Genomic DNA, 15,465 nt, shown 5'->3' with positions numbered 1-15,465 from the left:
TTAAAAAAAAAAAAAAAAAAAAGTTAAAAGCATCAGTTATTGAAGAGGAAACACGTGTGTTTTCAGATTCAGTAATTTCTAAAACAGGATGACCAGCTCAGCAGCATATTGATAGTCCTCTAACATTTCTATTGGTGTTGGCATCAGTGTTAGCTACGCCTTGATGCTGTCTGCTACCAGCAGGAGTCAATACACACATACTGTGCCTTGCACTCAGGCGGTGACAGTCTACAGCAGCTTTACTCCTCACTAACTGTGTTAAAGATGTGACATAGTCAAATGTGGAGAGGTGGTTTGGTCCTTCCGCTACAATAAGATCAGAATTTCTAGACTTGTGATTCTCAGGCTCACTAACAATGTTAAACCTCACTTTCCTCACTTTCACTGAGCATGCAGATTGACAACTCAGAGAGTCAGATTTGAGCAGAGAGCATGGGGTTATGTGATTATTGCCTTTATGTGACAGAAATATAAAGACTTGAGTTGATGTGTCTCAAAGTAAAAAGTCAAAATTGACAAAAATATTTCAACATCTCACATCAACTGTCCTATCAATCTTTTATCTGGGATACTTGATCCCTGCATCGAGTTCATCGAGTTCTGACCAGGTGCTTTATGAATGATTACAGCCAAAGATACATCACGCGAACAGGTGGTGATTGTCTTTTTTTCAGTCACTTGAAATATGCGTGTGAAGAGGATATTATCCAGTGTAAGTTTAGCCTGCAAAGAAATGTTTATGGGTTCCTGGTGTGAATGAAACTGAAGCTGTGCATTGCGGATAAGAAAACCTCATTTGGCTCTTGTGGGGTGCATGGTGACTCTCAGTTTTTCTTCCCTAACTTGTTATGCTCGATGAAACCGTCCCAACATTTTGGCCCAAATTGGAATACATCAGCAACTACTGACCAGCTGTGAAACGGGGAGTTTGTGTCCCGCAGAGGAGAATTTCTGATCTCCCTGGAGACTCTTAGCATTTCATTCAAAGCAGGTCAGTTCAAAAATTGTCACTTGACCAACAATGAAACGTGATATAATGAAACTAATTGAACAATATTCGAACAACGGTTTGATTGCTGTGAAATTTGTAGTGTGTGTTTGCTGAAATGCTTCATAGAAGGTCTCATAAAGATTGCAGAAGTAAAGTTTAGGTAAAGTTTCCATCAGTCTCTATAGACCCTCACTATGTAGAGTTAGCAGTGACAGACTGCAGCATAAGGGGAACTGATCACTCTAAACTTTGAGAAAAGTGGAACAATTATAGCTAGAATACAAAAATAGAGGATTTTGGTGCATTTTATTCATTTCATGATGCTTCCCTTATTGCTGCATTCAGAGCAAGTTCCTTGTTTACCATAAACAAAAACAAATGGCTGGAGCACCATGACATTTGCTCTGGGTAGTCATTATCCCAACAGGATCCTTGGTGATCTTTTTCAGTTGTTTTTTAACTGACTGTGAAACATATGCTCCTGATATGCTAACCTTTCCCTTTTGATGTCACCTAATTAATCTGGGGTTCAAATGGTCAGCATTTGTTTGTGTGTGTGTGTGTGTGTGTGTGTGTGTGTGTGTGTGTGTGTGTGTGTGTGTGTGTGTGTGTGTGTCTACTTGTGTATTCACAAGGGAGAGCATGGACACTGTTTACCCACCACCCACTGCCACAAACGTCAGGGGTTCTTTGATGGTATAGTGGCGTGTGAGGAGCATTTACACTTCTGTAGATAGATGAGCTCAGCGGCTTTCAGGCTGTTTTAATTAAGGAATCCACATTTCTCAAATCATGCTTTACCACACTGAATGAGTAACACTTGCTAACTGCTGACTCAATACAGCTTCTTTCTTTTCTCCTGGTGCATAAGGGAACTTTTGAACATTTTGAATTTTTGGGCCCATTTTCATCTGACTGTATGACCCCCTATGGAGTCAAATACATATTGACATTAAACCAGGCTGAGATAAATCCAGCTGGAGGTGGGATAGGGTAACCAGAGCACAGGGTCTTCAGTGTTTTCAGCTTGGGGCTAAAATTTTAACATTTAACCTTTCCACTTTAGACATGAAGAAATATTGTAACAGGGCTGCAGTTCACTTGGTGTCCTGACCTTGGGTTTATTGAACCACAGCCAGTTTTTATTGCTTATAGATATTTCTTAATTCAGTCGTTCTTAGCCATTTGTTAAAATCACTTCAGGAATGTGCAAACAGCACATTAAAGACTGAAAGAAAATCAAATCTGAAGTGATACCTTACCTTTATAGTTACGACATGAGGGGATAAGTGAGAGATAGAAGAGAAGAGATGACAGGGAGAGACCGAGACACAAAAACTGTGTGGAAAAAATCAAAATGCTGCCTCCTGATGACTGCCTTCACATACAAAAGCAATCTGCAAGAGGCTGCACTGCTGTTAAATTTAATGAACTATATTTTACTTCATGTGCAGTCTTCCAAACTCTCCTGTATCTTTAGATTTAGCCATTTGTCACCATGGATATGACACACCAGCTCTCCAGTTATGGGGACGGGATAGTTCTCAGGAGCTCGGTGGTTTCCTTAGAAACAAGACGGGCAATCAGTCCATAAAGTTCTGATTGATAGATTTCATCCAAAAGTTAATCCACAACTACTGAGATGCTGAAAGGAAAGTTAAAAGGGATAAGCTGATGCTTCTGACCTCCAGCCTTCGCGGTAAACTAAACAAAACTCCCACAGCAAAGACTTATCGTCTCCCATGAAGATGACTGTTTTATGTTTCCCTGCATGAGCTCTGACATCCGTCAAAAGAGAGAGTCCTTGAAACATCTGTGTTGTGATTACTGACAGCGCAATTTCTCCTCCCCCTCGTCTAAGGACCCGCATTCCACCCATTCTTACTCCCAACGTCCACACTGCTCCCACATTCAAGCAGGTAGCAGAGTCACATTTTGTGAGCTATCAAATTCCTTTCATGTGCATGTGAACAGGGAAAAGATTCAAGCAAAAGTCCTGCCCGTTCAAACAGCGCAAAGAATATTAAAGATACAGAAAACATCTGTATTATCACCAACATTATCGCTTTACATTTATATACATGCTTATTTGTGGGGCTTCGCAGTCAAAGCACTTCTCTTTGCAGTATTGTTCCTCGGTTCCTGCAGCTCATGTGTCTGTAGACCACAGACCACTACCTCTTCTTCAACTAAAGAACTGACGTCTTAAAAAATTTAAAAAAAAATAACGTTGCACCACAATGCATGTGTCCCTCATGAACCTCTGCTGCTGATCATACTTTTGGTTTGCAGCGAGTAGCGTCTGGAGTCACGCACAAAGTGGTCAGTCGCCAGTGTGCCAGAAAGCTATACACTTGAATTACAATCAGTGATAGCCAGATCCTAAAAGCCTACCTGTCTGTAACTGTCCCTCTGACGCCTTATTATGTTTTTTGTTCTGTGCTATCATATACCTCTGGGTGGTCGACAGCAACTATTGTGAAGGTCTGGAAGGTCCACACTTGCCCTCTTTAGACTGAACAGAGGAGGAAAAAGATAAAGTGCTGTGAAAAATCAATTTGTTTAAAACTGTGAGTACAACATGAGCTACCCACAGGGCTTCAAATCCACTGGAATCAATTAAAAAAAAAAAGAAAAAAGAAAAAAAGATGGAGACCTCCTCTGCTCACATTGCCTTCTTTGTGATCACTGCCCAAAGAGACCAGAGCAGACATTGTTGAACCAGGAGACTGAAAAGTATTACATAGTAAAACATTCTGCATGTACCTATTGAAATATGGCTCTGTGGTCATTTCTGTTTTGGTCGAGGAAGTCTTTCTTCACAAAGTGTTTCCTGATAGCAATGATACAGAAAGGTGCTGTTATACAAAAATAGGGTGTAGCCTATATGCAAAGAACATCATGGCACGAAAGGGAGCGGAGCTTCTGCCACCACCTCGTCCGGTGTTGCTCTATCAGCGCAGTTCGGATGTACAGGCGTATATCATGCCCACTTGCTGCTGATCCATTTGAGGTTTCCTGTATGCTTGACATGATTTGACATAAAGTTCACATAGTGTATATTAGCTGTGTGTTCTGCGCAAGCATGAGATGCAAATATTCTCTTAAAACCCTCCTGTGAGTCATTTAACTGTCAGCTAATGTATACATAAACTGTGGGGTTTTTTTTTACAGGAAACTGCCCATATCAGTTTGACAACACTACTGTCATTATGTGTGCGTCTCAGGGCGTTTTCACACCTAAAGTTTGTTTACTCTGGTCTGATTCAGACGATGCATTTGTAAACTTGTAGCATTTACCCCCTCGGTTTTGGTTTGCTTTCACACTGAGAAAAGATTCAAGCCAACCAAAAGGCCTCATTACAAACGAGAGAATGAGAGAGAACGTTCAATCTGATAAGTTATTGGTCAGATTGTCTGGCTAGAAGGAACGAAAGCAGAGGAAGAAAGAGAAAAGCAGACAGGCAGATACTGTTTCGGAAGTCTGTGAATGCTAGTCGACCACCATTTCCTCATGCAGACTCATGCCCACTGTCCACAATCATTAAAGTGTATATACGGCTGCACTGTTTGCCTTGCAGTAGCTGCCAGTGCAGTCCAATCCTGTAGCACCGTAGACACATCTCTTGGTGTAAAAAAAAAACAAAAAAAAAAAACTCTACTTTGTAGAATGGTGACACGTTTGTTCAGTTAAAATGATCAAAGAAAACTTATGTATAGTGTCTTTCCTGTAAGCGTCCCAGGGATTCTGTTACCAAAAATTATCCAAATTGTCACATCTTAAAAGAAGATAAAAAACAATATAAAATTATAGCCTAAACCCATGTATGTTAGACAACAGGATGTTGGTCAGAGTAACCAAACGGGCATATCAGCTGATGGTCACACTGTGAGCGAAGCATCTATGAACCACATGCAGTCAGAGCGGCCGCGCTGTTTGAAATTTTTTGAGAGCACAAGACACACACAGCCTCAGTGATGCAATATCAGACACTTGTGATTGGCGGGCGCTGGGTCGCATCAGCTGGTGAACCCCCCACCACCACCCCCCCATCCCCCCACCCCCTTCACTTCATGCTTCCATGCTGCCCTCCCATTTATTTCCGTCCTTGCAAAATCACTTTCTTCCTCTAGTTTTAATTATGGTGTGTGTGTATGTGTGTGTGTGGAAGGACAGAAAGAGGAACGAAAATCTGCAAGAGTGAGGAAATTTTTCTCTACCCAGCAAAAATCCAGAATATCTGTGAATACTGTATCTGACACGCACTGCAGGTCAGAACAATGTAACAGCACATAGCTTGTCAGATGCTAAAACCTAAAGTAAAGCGTATTATACCTGCATAAAAGCACCTGTCGATGCTGACACTTGACAGTACTCTGTGTCCCATCTTCAGATTCCTGTCGCAGTTTCAGTGATACTTGCTGACTCATCTGTACTGAGCGTGCCCTGATCTCTGTAAGTGTTTGGACAGTGACGCACGCTTTTGATTTGAAGTGAAACAATAACAATGAGATTGCGTTGCTGACATGCTACTTTAATTTGAGGATATTTATATGCACAGATGTGCTGTTAAGGCCACATTTTGTGCACATGTCTATAGAGTTCAAAAGAGCGTTTTCTGCTGCTTGTTAAAAAGACGGCATTTATGAAAAATGGCGCATTCTTCCAGCAAGAGGGAGGCAGAATATTCTGTTGTAAATATTAGTTAAATAGCGATGTTGTTACTTTAAAAAAAAAAAAAAAAACTCTTTTGGTAGAGGGCATCTCAATGTAAGGAAGTATTTAATTTGTTGCTTCAGTCATATAATACACTGGACAAGCTTTGAGCCATTAAAAGTAAGCAGGAGGCTGTAGGGAAACAGAAACAGAAAGGTACCTTTGAAACCCTTAAAGAAGAGTGCACACAACCTCAGACTGGGACGAATGTTTACCTTTCATCACAACAACAAAAAAAAAAAAAAAACTGAAGCGTACAGCCAAGAAGAGGCTTGAATGGGTTGGGGTAAGTCCTTGAATGGCCCGACCAAAGCCCGGACTTGAACCAGAGGAGACCAGAGGAGGGCGGTTCACAGAGCATTCAGTCTCACTGAGTTTGAGAGAGGGTCTGCCAGGAAGAACAGGAGAAACTACCCGAATGCACAAAGCCTATAGAAGACTAATTTGCTGCCAGAAGGTACTTCAACAAAGTACTGAATAAAAGCTCTGAGTACTTGTGTAAACCAGAGATTTCCGTTTTTGATTGTTGATAAATTTAATTTAATCCATTTTAAACTAATTATATAGCATATTAAGCATTTCTTATAATTATTTATAAAAGGCATGTCTTCTTTTTGTCTTCAGTCTGGCCTCCAGCTGGTGAAACATGCTAGGTGGGACTGGGGTCAGGTGACTGGGTTGGCCGGTCAAGAACATTCCAGTGCCTGGCCATAAAAGCCCCATGGTTGTTTTGTCCGTGTGTTAAAGGGCCACAAGTACACTGGTCACCCGTTACGGTTCTGGAGACCCTCAACCTTAAATTTAACCTCACAATCAGTGATTGATTTCGAATGCAATGTGCTGAAGTAGAGCCAGATATGTGCCACGTTCCACACGCGCCCCTGTTTTTTACAACACTAACTAGCTGTGTCCTTGGCTTTGCTATTTGCACATTCAAGGGTTTTAGATTATGCACAATGACGCATTTGCAACATTGTGATGTTTTTTTTTTTTTTCCTGCTGCTTTAAATACCTCTATGAAGTCTTGTGCATATTGTACACACCATCTGTCATATCACATGCAAGCATTTGTTTTCATTCAGAGCACAGAGTTAGTGATTTTGACAAGTATTCAGTGATGAATTAGCTTTCTGAGTCAAACCCTGAAATCTCTGCGGGCCGCACTGACGCAACTCCATATTGCATCTGAACTGCGGTGATGTAATCTGTGGGATATTGCCTCCAATAGTGTGATTTCATTACAGGATGGCTGAACACACCCAACAATAAACTGCAGAGAAACATGACACAGATGGCAGAGACTGATTATGTGGATCCAGTCTTTGTTAAATAGTTGGTTATCATTAAAAATACACTAAAGTAATGGCCACATACTGAAAAAGTTCCCTCAGTTCCTCTTGTTTTTGCGTCATCTTGTGGTGTGGGAGGCCTTCGTTTGTAAAAGAAAAACAGCAACATTTCAGACAGGTACTCTTCCAGTTATGATTTTCAGTTCCTTGGTGTCAGGTCATTCATTTTTCATTTTGAGGATGTACTATTTTTACGTGTGTTAGTATACGCCTGCATGTTCAAGTGTCAGTTTTCATAAAGTAATTCCCTTTAACACTATGAACACACTCAGACCCGGCCCAAAGCTTAAGCAAATTAAGCACCTGCTTACGGCCTCCGTGGCCACCGGAGGGCCCTCGGGCGCACAGAAAAAGTCCCACAAGAGAACTTGAAGTGGTTTTTCTTTTCTTTGTGATATATCAATGACAATCATACAAAAAGGCTATTACTTAGTATTATCAATTCCCACCCTAATACTCAGCTACAACTAATAAGATGAATAATGGGTGTGTTAGATTTACAATAGGTGTGCGAATGATCAAGCATTAACAATAGTTAATAGTATTGGTGGCGACAAGGCGGTGGCAGTGGTCCCTCAAACCAAATTCTGCTCAGAGCCCCATACAGGCTTGGGCCGGCCCTGATCATGCACTGTCTTCATTCGTTTTACATGCAACAGCTGATGCGTCTCTAAAATGCCCTGGACACACTTTTGGTGCGGCGCCCTTCTTCGCCCTGAAATTCCACTGAGAGAAGTGTTGAAAACCAGACACAATGATCACTCCCTTTTACAGGGGACCAGCATATACACCACGGTTTGACTGACCGTGTGTTTATGTGTTGCCCAAAGTGAAAATAGAGCACGAGATACAAATAAAACTGGGAGGAACTCATTAAAACATTCCTGTACGCCACCGCTAGTTGTCAAAATCTGCACGAATGCCACTAAGTTTCGGTGTGAAGTCGCGTACATGTGCGCACTTGTGTTTGTGGTGCACGGCTTAATGCAGCCCTAAATGCTTCGATTCGTGGTTATATATGTATTTTTTTCTTGTTTCTGGCATTTGGCCTGAAAACCTGCTGCACCAAAGCATGTGGAACAGCTGAAAGACCTTAAAGCAAAGAAGCTTATTAGGGGGACGTTTACGAAATGAAAGAGTATGTTACACACTCCTCCGCAGATAATAACCCATGAGCTGGATTTCAGTTGTCACTCAGCTCTCCAGCGCCATGATCCCTGGAGGAATTTATAGCCAAATTAAAACGGCTTTTATATGTTATTTATGATTCTGGCTGTTATTCTGAAATAAAACATTGCTTCCAGTGGCTTTGGACTAACCAGAAGCCACTGTGAAAGCCACTCAGCCCTGTCTCCACAGAGCTGTGTGTAATTTAGCAGCAACAAGTTAACTCCTTCTCCCCAGGGAATAAACATTTTTTTTTGTCAGTGGACGTCCAAAGAGTAAAAGCTCCAGAAGCGCTTCTGTTGCGATGAAATGCTTTCTGCTTAAAGCTCCTGTTTTGTGGTTTTTCCTTCATTGGAACATTTGAAATGCATTACTCTTTTTTATCGTCACCATCGCTTGACGGTGACTATGTCTTTGGCTTTTCTACAGTAATTTTCTGGACAGATTCCTCTGATACCCTATTCTATCAAAGTTAATGACGGAACATGTGTCAGCTTGGGGCCTCATATGCTGCGACTGAAGTGCTTAAGTGTTTGGAGGGGTATCATCCACTGACGAGCCGTGAATCAGCCCGTCACGGCTACAGTCACACATGACTCAACACCACCTCTCAATCCAACCCTTGTCCCGGGCTCTGCCGGTCCGCAGCAACTGTTTGAGAGTATGTGCGAGTGTGAGGGTGTGTGTGGTTCATGTGCGCCTGCCCATGATGTTAAAGAGAAAGTTAGAGAATGAAAGCCTGTGTGTGTGTGTGTGTGTGTGTGTGTGTGTGTGTGTGTGTGTGTGTGTGTCTGTGTGTGTGTCTGTGAGACAGAGTGTTTGTGTGTATTCCGGGTTGTAGAAGTCCTGTTTCTCTGCTTTCTGGGGTGGGAGTACGGAAACAATGGGCACATTGTGTGGGGAGCTGGCAGAGAGGAGACGGGGGAGGTGGTGGAGAAGGAGGAGGTGGGGAGGAGAGGAGAGGAGGAGATGGGAGGGGAATGCTGAGGAAAAGGGAGATGACAGAAGATGAGGGAGGGAGAGAACATGTGGAATGAAGTTGGGGTGAGAGGAGTTAAAGAGCAGGAGGAATGGAAGGAAGGATGGGTCAGTGTGGAGAGGAGTTAAGGGGAGAGGAAAGGAGAGGAGAGGAAATGGGGAAGACAGAAGAAGGTGAGGAGGAGAGGTAAGAGAAAGAAGAGAAGAGAGATCAGATGAAAACATGAGAGGAAAGGAGGGAATGGAGAAAAAAGTTGTTGGTGGGGAAAAAAGTTTAGGATGCAAGGAAGCGATGTGGAGGGAGAGAGGAGCAATAAATCAGGAGAAAAGGAGCAGAAAGTAGGGAAGGTTATTGGCTGGAAAGGATATACTGTGTATATATATATATATATATATATATATATATATATATGGGAGGAGAGGAGAGGTGGAAGAAGTGTGGAAAGTTAAAAGTCTTCCCCGCTTCACTAGTAATACATAAGATATCCACATTCCCACAACAGTGCCAAGTGGGAATTTGTGGATCAGTCTCACGTTCAAAATTGAAATCTTCGAATACGCTGCAACAGAACAGACGCAGAGTAAGTCTGGCTTTTTTTAAACCAATATGAGGTGATAGCCCTGACACCTCCGAACAAATGGAAAACCTTGATCCAGGACATCCATCAAAAATGACTGGACATTTCAGTCACCCAGTGGTTCATAAACCATGTTATGGGATGATGTAATGGGATGGGATGGCCAGATGATGTAATAAGCAAAGATGCTAAATATTAGCTAACTAATCTGAAGTATGGGCCTAAATCAGGCTAGTTTCACAGTAAAGCAGAGTCTACAGACCGTTTCAGGGAACAGACTTCCACTTTCATGTTTCCTGCATCGCTCGTAACTCATTCATCAAAGTGCGGTTTTGAAAAATGCTGCACAGCACAACTCTGCAATATGGGTGATTTATTTTATATACTGAAAATATTTATACGCCTTTAAAAGTCACGATCATGCCCCAGATGTGTGCAATGGAATCGTTCTTCAGTATGATAATGTATGTATAAGAAGCTCTTAGAAGCTTTGGGATGTTTTGAAATCTTTAAAGCTAGAGCCAAGAATATACCCCGTGATGCCATGCTGATGAACTGCAACTGAACTCCATTTCTTGGATAATAAAACATTAGAAATTTTTTTGTCTGTACTTAACAATCCAGCTGACCTTCATGTGGTTTTTTTTTTTTTTTCCTTTTTTCTGGGCTCCCAAAGCCAGAAGATGTATTGTTTTCTCCATAAAAAGAGAAAATCCTAGATTCATCATGACAATTCCCTGCGAAACTGCACACCAGTGTGATCGCCTCGAGCTCTTTCATGTAGCAGAGAATACACGTGTGAAACTAAAATAATTCTATCCAGACTTTAACACACGACTGAGTTGTGGAGAGTCGGTGTCTTATCAGTTCCAGAGACGCGGGAGGGAAAACTGTCTTTGAAAAATGATGAAGAATGTGGTCAAACTCATCTTTTAACTATCTGTCTTTTTGTGGAATATACATCATTATAGACTCCCAGATCAGGGAATGACCAGACATCTGCCTGACACATTTACAGTGTTCACTAAAACAGACTAAACTCTCTCTCTCAGTTTTGGAATAACATGTCAACACTGAAATTCAGTGTTATTCCCCCTAAAGCGTTATTCCTTTCAGGTCTGTATTAACAACAAGAAAGGTGAATGATGAATGGTTCAGAGACGGGGAACAGACTCTGCTTTGTTGAAGTTTATCTAACTTCTGTTCTGGCATTGACATGACTGGAGGCAGCCTGTCTCAGTAGGTGTTAGACCCATGTAAGACAACACAAAGGACATTCAGACCCACAGTACATTCACTCTTTCTGAAAACAAGTAGCATTTATCTTTAATTTATGTCTTAAAGTGATGATATTTATACAGGAAATGAAAAAGAAAATCAAAAAGGTTTAAGGGGAACCCATGTTATGATAGCTGGAGAGGCAGGGTGTGGTCTGCTGCTGATCTTAGATTAACACTAGATAGAAGCATTTCCTGATCTGACCCCCCCCCCCACACACACACACACCACCTGCAGAGTCACATCATTTGCCTGTTCCTTTGAAAACTGCTTCAGTTTTATGATGTGACATAATGGTTGAAATTTGATTATGTTAAAGCACTTGACACTTAAATACTTATGGGTTAGAGAAGCATCGTGGTTTGGATTAAATTTACCTCTTCATTAAGGTTAGGGGCCGTTTGTCGTCATGGTTACAGTGATACCCATATGATTACGGTCAGGGAATGACTGCAGGTGAAATGAGGAAGGGAACATGCCTCCCTCCCCCCTGCTAAAGTCAGATATTGTGTTTTTCTGACCCCTGAATCGCCCCCGACCCTCTTCAATAATGTTTCCTCTTTTAAAGGGGCCTTGTCACTTCGACGTAAACGTGCTGTGCGTTGTTTCCTCTTTCTTTGGAGGACAGTCCTCAGATATTTGCTGCTCTTGTCCATCCGTTTGTCCATGACATGAACCTTTCCATTTTGGGCACTCCAGCTCTCTTAAATTCAAAATGTCAACGATATTTTTTCTTTTTTTCACCTCATCTTCAGAATTGCTTTTTTTTTTTTTTTTTATCAACATGCATCGTGAGGTGCAAACGATTGCTGCGTTTTCAAGCAGCTGGTGTTGTTGTTGAGTCTCAGTTTCAACAGCTGAGGGGCTGTAGGAAGATCTCATTGTGTAAGGGTGTGTCATTTCATGTTTATTTAGCTCATTTGCCAACAACTCTTAAAGTGTCTATGAATGTAACAGTGAGAGAAACACTACAATAATCGGTGTGTGTGTGTGTGTGTGTGTGTGTGTGTGTGTGTGTGTGTGTGTGTGTGTGTGTGTGTGTGTGTGTTAATGAGCTGTAAGTTATGAACATACGGATGCAGCCCTGGTGCTGATGCTTGAGTTATGACCTCATTTGTATGGATTCCAGGGTGGTCCTTTCATAGCCTGTTAGACACTTCCACACACACATACATACACCCACACACACACACACAGAAAACACACTTTCTCCTCCCTCTCCGCACAGCCAGACTTTGTCACACATTAATAACAAGCATGAAGAGAGTATGTGGACACACACTCAGGCACAGCGAGCATTTTGTTCTCTGTCTTTAACACCCAGGGTTCGAGACGTTGACAACACACACTCCCGAACTTTCCCACTCACACAGACACACTGAAATGCTTCAACAAAGTAGTAACTCAAACTTTTTCTGGTGTAGCACAGATACACACACCCAGGTGCGGGAACACAGAAATCTAAAATCCCCTCTTTCTGTGTCCTCTCTCTTGCTCAATCTTTCCCTTTTTATGAGACCCACCCACCGCCTGTCGGGAGCAAACACACACACACACAATGACAGGATCTCCGTCTGCAGGCTCCGAGGGTCTGATGAAAGTGTTGGGAATGTGTACTGAGAGGCCACTGACACTTCCTCCACTTTCTAGTACTGACGACTCGCCTCAGGCATCTAATGCGGCGGTGAGTGCTCCCTTCAGACGTTTATGGTCATAAAACTCAGATGACATGAATGGATGGGCTTTCATCTGCTGTAGTAGTTGTCGTAGCGGCGGGCCCCTCACTCAGCTGCTCCCTTCACTGCCTCTAATGTCCCACTAATTAAAAGCCTCAAAATGACGCGCAGGTTGGATGATGTCCTCAGTCGTCCAGGTCATGGTTTTTCTAAGTGCGAAACGAAGGCCACTGGACTTGGTTGAGGTTTTCTTGAAGACTTTTCAGCTCACATTCAAAAGTCCCAGGCTACGACCACACAAGTACATTGTAGTTTTAAAACGCACATCTCTTTTGTCACGTTTACGTCTGGCGTCCGCACTACTCCAGAGCTTTGGGGTGCCTAAAACGGAGACTTTTGGAAACGCTGCTGACCCCCTTTTAGTTTGAAAACTCTGGCATTGTGTTGTAGTCTAGACGGGCAAAAACCTTTGGAGACCTTTGGAAACAATGACATCCTCGGTCGCTCCCTGGTTGGGTCGTATCAGCCTCGACTACCAGTGGTGAATGGCAACATGGATAACAAATTACAAGCATTACTGACCTTGTTGTCTTTGCTGTAGCAGCTGTTGTGTGAGTTAAATTCTGCATTTTAACCCAACAGCTGTCATTGCTGTTCCTCATTCGTATTGTACGAAACATTGGGCACGATCGTACTAATGCAGAGAAAACATCAATCTGCTTCCTGTTTACACCGGCTCGCACATGCCCAGCGTATGTGTATGATCATGTATGTATGCGTTTTCAGGTGTGTTAGTGTGGACGGAGATGCTTTACTGTGCATCATCATAAATTATTCTGGACCTCGCTTCATGCACTGATTTGTTCCAAGTTTCTTCTGAAGTTGCTGTGAGATGACTCTTCAGCAGTCTGACTCAGACAAATCAAGTGGGTATTTCCAAAGTTACAGTCTTGTTAGTAAAGAGTTCCTTCTTTGTGTCTCATATTAACTTCAGATAAACTTTGGGTTGCTACTGTCGAGTTTGTCCCCCATCACTTCCTTTGGAAGCACTGTAGGACATGATCTCTGACGGGGCAATAAATACAAGAGCAATGATTACAGCAAACAAAACCTGTTTTCAAAGTACATAGAGTGTGAGCACTTCTATTCTACTGTTCAGAGAGAGACTTGAAAAATTGTGAACATGTTTTGGAATGAGGCTTAATAATTTGAGTGGTTAAAATGATGGACTCAGGTCCTAAGTCAAATATAAACAAATGGTAAAACATGTAATGGAAAAATATGGCCCTATTATAATGATTACTGGCCAGCGGCTGTTTCGTAGAAATCAATCTGGTAGATACATCTGGCTTGTCTGAAGCAGTATAGTATTAGCAATGATTCAATATAGCTAATACAATGTACCACTGCTATTTCAGTGAATGAAATAACATTTTACAGCCACTCCAAGCAAACACGGCTGCAGATGGAGCACCATATCTGCCCCCCTCAGGAAATTGAAGATATAAACAGAGTCCAGAAAACCGTTTATTTAATTGATTAAGGTTTCCTTTATGCTATCACTGGGTTAATACACACCCGTTTTGGCTGAGGAATATAAGGGTCTGGCACCCTGCCAACACTGAGAGCCAGCCTGCTGTATAGTTGATGGGCACTGTAGTTGCTTTTGGCTTGGATTAAGATTAAAAATGGGCTAAATATAGAATTTATAGCACAGTGTGCTATGGAACAAAAGCCCAGTGAGGAACTAAATTATGGGTTATAGCTATCCGCAAAACTAACCCTCTGCATTATGTAACATGTCTCGTAAATTACAGCTATCAAAACAGTATATTACCAATGAGATTTAGTGGTCCTTTGCAGTTGGGGTGCAGGAGTTGAAAAATATTTTTTGGTAATCTTCAGCTTCCATACAGTAGCTTTCAACACCGCCTCATGTCCCGGGAGGATCCCTTATTTTTCATGTGAATATTTGAGAGGTGAAGGTGGTGAACGTTTCAAATTAGTCCAAGAGGGAAAAAAAAAAAAACTCTCTCATGTCTTCATGTTTGCAGTTTAGTTTTGGCAGAGTAGGGATTTTAACTGTGTCACAGCAGAGTTAAAAGACGGTTTAAAGGATTGGAGCAGTCATATTAGAAGGTAAATCAGAAGAAAAGGATTTCCACAAAAACACTGGCCTTTGACCCAGAACCTTTAATACCCGTTCTTTCATTCCTCATCCCCTTCTTGTTTCTTCAGTTGCTTCCCCCCCTTCTCTCTCTTTGTCTCTAGATCACTTACTCACACACAACTTCACACACACACACACACAAGCACACACACACACACACACACACACACACACACACACTAGCCCTGAGGTCCTGTTTCCGGTCTGGGGTGTATGAGAGAGAAGATCCAGCATCTGTGCGGGATTGGAGCTTATTACACACACACACACACACACACACACACACACACACACACACGCACACGCACACGCACACAGTCTTCCTGTTAGCATTGTTTGTGTTTGTGAGTCGACTTGTAAGCATCATGTTGCTGCTGTTGCTGCTTAGTTTTCTCGGTTTCCTCTGTTGTGTTTTTTTAACACACACACCGACACAGTTGCTCACACATAGTAAGAAAGGATACAGACATACAAACATATACACACCAACTTAGTGTAGTGTTGCTCTAAACTGTGATTTGTAGATAATACAGCTTGTGTCTCTAACAGGCCTTTTTAGAC

General features: G+C 42.1%; 1 protein-coding gene across 1 annotated transcript in view; it reads left to right on the top strand.

Moving 5' to 3' along the window:
• Positions 1-15,465, top strand: part of LOC111655943 (lysophosphatidic acid receptor 1) — a 36,725-nt gene that overhangs the window by 971 nt on the left and 20,289 nt on the right. The window lies entirely within an intron of this gene.

This window comes from Seriola lalandi, unplaced genomic scaffold (genome assembly GCF_002814215.2).
Source record: "Seriola lalandi dorsalis isolate HSWRI2012SDOR001 ecotype SW California unplaced genomic scaffold, Sedor1 jcf7180002054337, whole genome shotgun sequence".
NCBI lineage: Eukaryota > Metazoa > Chordata > Actinopteri > Carangiformes > Carangidae > Seriola > Seriola lalandi.
The sequence above is the reverse complement of the archived record's forward strand: the minus strand, read 5'-3'. Positions and strand labels throughout refer to the sequence as shown.